This window comes from Artibeus jamaicensis, unplaced genomic scaffold (genome assembly GCF_021234435.1).
Source record: "Artibeus jamaicensis isolate MK-2021 breed Jamaican fruit bat unplaced genomic scaffold, CSHL_Jam_final contig_700, whole genome shotgun sequence".
NCBI lineage: Eukaryota > Metazoa > Chordata > Mammalia > Chiroptera > Phyllostomidae > Artibeus > Artibeus jamaicensis.
The window spans coordinates 8,855,364-8,862,471 of NW_026521930.1; positions in this window are offsets into that span (position 1 = coordinate 8,855,364).

A 7,108-nucleotide genomic window follows, 5' to 3' on the forward strand; every position below is an offset into this window, starting at 1 on the left:
TCGTCGGAAGCAGCAGGCCACAGTGACACTGCGCAGAGACGTGCAGAGGAGGGGTGCCCTGTGTGGCTGAGGCAGCCTCTCAGCGAGCTGAGACTCCGCGGCGAGAGGAGCCGCCTTGCCAGGGGCCGTGGTCAGGGAGTGGAGGGCTCTCTGCGTGGGTGGCCTGACTTGACTGACAAGAACCACCTGTCCTTCCTAGTGGCCGCCTGTGACAGGTTGGGGAGGATTGGGACCCCTGGGGGCCGTGCAGCCATCCGGGAGAGACAACAGTGATGGGGCCTGTAACTCCCCGAGTGGGGGAGGGGTGGGGTGTGGGCGGGGTCGTGTCCCCTCAGGCCTATGCACAAGCTCTGAACGTGGCATCCACTTCCGCTTGACAGCGCGGGGAAAGGGCAGGGGGCACACAGTGCCCAATGGCGGCGGGCGGACAGAGGGATGGAGCCCAGCTCGGCGGCTTGCTCGGCGCCAGCCCTGCAGCTGCGTGGTGGCCACAATGGACTGAGGGGCATTGATGGGGACACACAGTTGGTCCCTGATAACTTGCTAATGGCGCTTCATATTTTTTTTCATCTAGAAGAATTGTGTGAGTGTGAAAGCCGAGTGAGGAGATGAGGCCACTTGATGAAGAGCCCAGAGTCCACCTCTTAAAGGAACAAGGCATGTTTTTTCCCCATTTTTTTCCATGTGGCTCAGACAGCTGGCTCCTTAAATATTAATCAGGGGTTATTGAGATGCAAATGCACGCCCACCACTGAAAGGCCTGCAGCTGCAGGGCTGGCACTTTTGCCCTGGAGGCCCAGGTGCAGCTCATCCCGCACCCCCACCCCCCAGCCAGCGAGCGCAAGGAGGTGACTTGTAGACGACCCTCCCTGAGGACCGATGGAGTCGGTTTTACCCCTTGACAGGAGAGAAGGCTAGATGAGAGGCATGATCTTGTCTTGCTGATTCTGTCCAGCACAGCTTTCATGGTTTTTAGCCTTAGAATGTAAGGTGTGGGCGGCCTCCGGCTCTTCCCCACTGAGTGGGGCTTTGCCAGGCTTGCTCACGTTGCTGGGTTCAAAGGACTTTAGAGAGTTACACACAGAGTCACATTTACACCCAAACAAATGCCGACACGACAAGATGTCCCAGGAGGGGCTTCTGGGGTTTCCAAGCCTCCGCCTGAGTCCCCATCTGGGCCACGGCAGGTTGGACTGTGGCTTAAAAACTTAAGGAACAGAAAATATTTCTAAAGACTGAAAAGGGAGGGTGGGGAGAGGTGGCAATAAGCAAAGGAAAAACGCAGTCAGCAGAAACACAAAATAAGTTGGGTGAGACTCGGGTCACATCGAGGGTCACAGTGGACACAGTGGCCTGTTTGCTGACACTTTTGCACACGTGCCTGTGAAGAGAGACACCCAGCCCCGTGCTCTCTGTGACAAGCACACCAGGAACGAGGCCGGGCCTAACACTCCACAGCGAAACACACACAAAATGTCCACAAACTCTGTGAGCTCAGAAAATGTTCATAAACTGAATGCCAGTGTAACCACCACCGGGTCAAGAACTTGAACCTCATGGCCCCTTGGGTGTCTGTCCCCAACAGGACAATGACCCTGGGCTGTAACGCTGCGGTCTGGCCTGCAGGTCTGCACTAGGTGACGGATGGCATCCCATAGCACGCACTTTGCTGGGCTGCACGCGTGGGACCTTCACCCCATTTTCCACATGGTTGTAGACTGGTGATTCTCTTGGCTCTAAGGTATTCCACCAGATAAGCACATGAACATCATTTGTCTATCTTACTTTTTACTTTTCACCCTCACCTGAGGACATTTTTTCATTGCTTAAGAGAGTGAGGGAGAAAGGAAGGGAGAGAGAGACATTGATTCAAGGAAGAAGCATCAACTGGTTGCCTCCTAATGCTCCCGGACTGGGGATTGAACCTCCAACCAAGGTACGTACCCTGATCGAGAATCGAACCTGCAACCTTTCAGCTATGGGAGGGTGTTCCAACCAATGAAGCCACACTGGCCAGGGCTGTCTATCCTACTCTTGATGAAGTTGGAGTTGTGTGCAGTTTTTTGTCTCTTAGGAACAGGCTGCTGTGAACTTTAGCAGACGCCTCCTGGGACCTCTGTCTGGCATGCATTGTGCACACACCCAGGGGTGAGTGGCCAGGTCCTGGGCACTTACAGCTTCAGCAGATGCCGCCAACTTAGACTTTGGTCGGCACCTCCACCGCCCTCTGCACTGCCAACACTGGTGCTGCCAGTTTTACTTATTTCACCTGGAGAAGTGATATTTCAGCGTTTTTTTTGTTTGTTTGTTTTCAAAATCAACTAGATTACGGTGTAAGTGGTGGGGAATGGTGGTGGTGTGCAACCCTGCACAAGACGCGGTCACGCGTACCCTTTCCAGCTCTGTGCCGATGATGACTCTGGTAGCCTGGAATCAGACTCAGTGGGGGTACTTCCATCACAGAAACTAAAAAAACACACTACAAATCGGGGCTTTTTTTCTACATAGAATAAGATGTACCTATTTTAAGTGTACATACAGCTTGGTGGTTTTGGTACCTACCATGCAATAGAGATACGGAACATTTCCAGCCCCCAACTATTTCCTTGGTCTGCGTCCCAGTCAATTCCTCCCCAGCCTGGCCCCAGGTAACCACCGACCTGTTTTCTGTCACCATAGTGGAGATGTTTCCCTCCCTAGAGTCCTGTATAAACAGAATCACCCGGTGTGTAGTCTTTTGTCTCTGGATTCACTAGCTAAGCATATTTTTGAGGTTTGAGCGTGTTGTTGTGTGTCAGTCACGTGATCGCTTTATGGCTAAGGATTAGCAAAACAACGGAATCATCGCTCTCCTGCTGATGGACTCCTGACTGTTCTGTTTTCTAGCTCTTATGAATAAATCTGCTACTAACGTCACTTACAGGTCTCTGTGCTTCCATTTCTCTTGAGTAGACACCGAGGGGAGAAACGGCTGGGTCGAGAGGTGGTAAACGTGTAATGCTTTCAAAATGCCAAACTTTTCTAGTGTTGTTCCTTTTCCATTTTGACCAGTAACGTGTGTGGCTCCTTTGTTATCTGGTTTTAATACTTTTCTTCATTAAGTGATAATTTCTCCATTAAATTTTGGTTATAATTCACCAGTCAAGCTATAATGGCCTATAAATTTCTTTGTGAAGTTTGAAAGAATTCAATTTATTTGTTATGGGGGTGTTTGGATGTTCTCTCTTCATGAGTCAGTTTTGGTAACTTGTGTCTTTCACGATTTTTTTTTTCCATTTCAACTAGGGTGTCAAATCTATTAGAATAGTTGTTTACAATAGTCTTTCAGTGTTGATAGGATCTGTAGTGATGTTCCCTTTTCCCTTCTTGATACTGATAATTTGTGTCTTCTCTCCTTTTTTGCTTGATCATTGTCGCCAGAGGTTTACCAATTTGATTGATGTATTCAGAGAAGCAGACTGAGTTTCTTTGACTTTGTTCTCTAATGTTTTGGCCTGGAAAGGGCACTAGTTTTAAGCAAAGGTCCTCCTGATGATGTGGGACGAGTTCCCACATCATCAGGACAAGGTGCCTCTTCCCTTCAGCCTGGGGCGCACCATTCTGGCCTTCACCTTCTTTTTTTTTGCACCAGATTATTCCTTTTGTGCTGTTATCCCCTTCCTTTTTCAGAAATTGACCTTAACAATAAATGAACCATTTAGTGAATAATCATTGGCATTTAGTACATGACAGTGTTGTACAAGAATCACCTCTCTCCAGCTTCAAGATACTTCATCACCTCCAAAGAAGACCCTGTGCCCATCAGCAGTCACTCCCCATTCTCCCCTCCCTCCAGCCTCTGGCAACCACTGATCTTCTTTCCAGCTCTATGGACTCAGCTATTCTAGATATTTCATGTAAATGAAGTCATGTAATTGGTGACCTTTCATGTCTGGGGACATTTTCAAGGTTTACCCACATTGTAGCATGTGCCAATACTTTATTCTTTTTTTGTGGCTCAATAATATTCCATTGTGTGGGTAGATCACACTTTGCTTATACATTCATCTGTCGGTGGACATATGGGTCGTTTTCAACTTTTGGTTATTTATGAATAATGTCGCCGTGAACTAGTACCTGCTTGTGTACATTTTCCATTTTTTAAAATACATACCCCGAAGTGGAATTGCTGGATGATATGGTGATTTTGTGTTTAACTTTCTGAGGCACCGCCAGACTGTTTTTCACTGTGGATACACTATTTTCCATTTCTACCTGCAATATACAAAGGTTCTGAATTCCCCGTGTTCTTGTCAGCACTTGTTATTCTCTATTTAAAAAGTTATAGCCATCCTGGTGGGGGTGAAGTGGTCCGTCATTGTGCTTTTCATATGCATCTCCCTAAGGATGTTGAGCAACTTTTCATGTGCTTTTTGGCCATTCGTATGTCTTCCTCGGAGAAATGTTTATTCAGGTCCTTAGAAATTGGGGTGTTTGTCTTTCTGTTGCTTAGTTGTAAGAGCTCCTTATATATTGTGAACACTAGACTCTTCTCAGATACATGACTTGCAAATATATATTTTTTTCATTCTTTTGGTTGTCTTTTCACTTTCTTTACAATGTTCTTAGATGCACAAAGGTTTTTTAATTTTAATGAAATCCAATCTTTCTTTTATTGTTCGTGCCTTTGGTGTCCTATTTAAGAACCCATTGCTAATCTAAGGTCATGAAGATTACCTGTGTTTTCTTCTAAGTGTTTTAATAGTGTTAGCTCTTATGTTTAGGTCTTTCATATCCATTTAGAACAAATTTTTTTTTTAATTGATTCAAGAGAGAGGGGAAGGGAGAAAGATGGGAAGAGAAACATTGGTGTACGAGAGACACACATCAATCTGTTGTCTCTCACACTCACCCCAACTGGGGATTGAAGCTGCAACCCAGGCACAGGCGCTGACTGGGAATCAAACCCACAATCTTTCAGTCTGGAGGGATGATGTCCAACTGATCCACATTGACTGGGGCGTGAACTGATTTTTTAATGTGGTGTGAGGTACACCACTTTATCCTAAACCTTTCCTTCTTCAGTGTTTAGATCCATTTTCCCCAGCACCATTTCATGAAGACTCCGTCCCCCATTGAATTGTCTTGGCGCCCTTGTTAAAAGTAATTTGGCCATATGTGTGAGGGTTTATTTCCAGGTTCTCCACTCTATTCCATTGGTCTATGTGTCTATCCTTATGCCAGTACCACACTGTTTTGGTCATCATAGCTTTGTTGGTTTTAAATTAGGAAGCATGAATCCTTCAACTTTCTTTTTTTCAAGATTATTTTCATTACTTGAGGCCTTTGCAATTTCATATGAATTTCCAGATTGGCTTTCTGTTTCAATGCAGAAAGGCCATTGGAATTTTGATAGGAACTTTGACTTTGTAGACCACTTTGAGTAGTGTTGTCATCTTTTTTTTTTTTAAGATTTTATTTATTTATCTTTAGAGGGGAAGGGAAGGAGAAAGGGAGAGAAACATCAATGCATGGTTGCCTTTCGTGCGTCCCCTGCTGGGAACTGGCCTGCAACCCTGGCATGTGCCCTGACTGGGAATCGAACGCGATTGTCTGGTTCGCAGGCCCATGCTCAATCCACTGAGCTACACCAGCCAGGGCTAGTGTTGTCATCTTAATATTATTAAGTCACCCAATCCATGAACATAGATAACCTTTCATTCATTTAGGTCATTTTTAATTTCTTTTTGCAATGTTTTGTAGTTTTTAGTGTATAAGTCTTTCTCTTTCACCCCTTTGGTTAGGTTTATTCCTAGGTGTTCTATTCTTCCTGATGTTACTGCGAATGGAATTGTTTCATTAGTTTCTTTTTCCAGTTGTTCATTGTTAGTGTGTAGAAACACATCTGGTTTTTGTGTGCCGATTTCGTGCCCTGAAATTCTGCTGAATTAATTTATTAACTACAGCAGTGGTTTTACGGATCACTGGAGTTTTCTGCACAGTCATGTACGATGTGATGCTTCGGTTGACAATGGGCCACAGATACAACAGTGGCCTCCAAACTTCATGATGGAGCTGAAAAGTTCTTGTCAGCTGGTGATGTCAAAGCACAGAGCGGTCCTGTCAGTGGTGACGCTGTTGTGAACAAATCCATGACGACAGGCACGTAGAAGTATGGCAGATACAGTGATATTAAGTACATAATTCTTCATAATAATGACTATGTTATTGGCTTATGTATTTGTTATGCTATATATTTTATCATTATTTTAGAGGTTTTCTTCAACTTACAAAATAAAAAGTTGGCTGGAAAACAGTATGCTGTGTCATGCCGGTGGCAGCAGCCCTCACATCCTGGGTTTGCTGGTGTCTTGATTGCACTGTGTTCTCCAGCTTGATTTTGCTCCTGGTTGTTTCATATAGTGACATGTGACCCATTTGTAGCTGAGCAGCAGCTGGGGCCTAGATGTGTAGCCAGTGATGCCATGTGGGTGTGTGTCTACATGGCAACAAACAAAATTGCCCAGTGACTTCTCAGAGTATCCCCATTGTTAAGCAGTACATCCCTGTGCACAGTGGCACGTCCTCTGTAAATGGAGATAGTTCTACTTTGGGTGAATAGCAGTGGCCAAAGCAGGTACCCTGGTCTTGGTCCTGAGTGTGTTAGCTGTGGATTTCTCACGAGTGCCTTTTATTATGCGAGAGTGTTCGATTTTGTCAAAAGCTTTTTCTGTGTCAGTGGAGGCGGTCATGCTGGTCTGCATTGTTAACGTGGTGCAGGAACCTTCCAGCATGTTGATTTGTTTTGCTAGTCCTTTTGTTGAGGACTTTTTGCATCTGTAATCATAAAGGATGTTGGTGTCTGTCTGGATTTAACAGGGTAACACAAGCCTCATAAAATGAGTTGGGAAGTGTTTTTGAAAGAGTTTGGGAAGGATTGTGTTAATTCTTTAAATTCTTGGTAAAATTCAGTAATGAAGCTTTCTGGCCCAGTATTTTTCTCTGCTGGGAGGTTTTTGATTTGCCTCAATCTCTTTACTTGTTATAGATCTTTTCAAATTTTTTACTTCTTCCCAAGTCATATAGATGATCTAATCTGCATATAATTGATCATAGTACTCTATTTTTT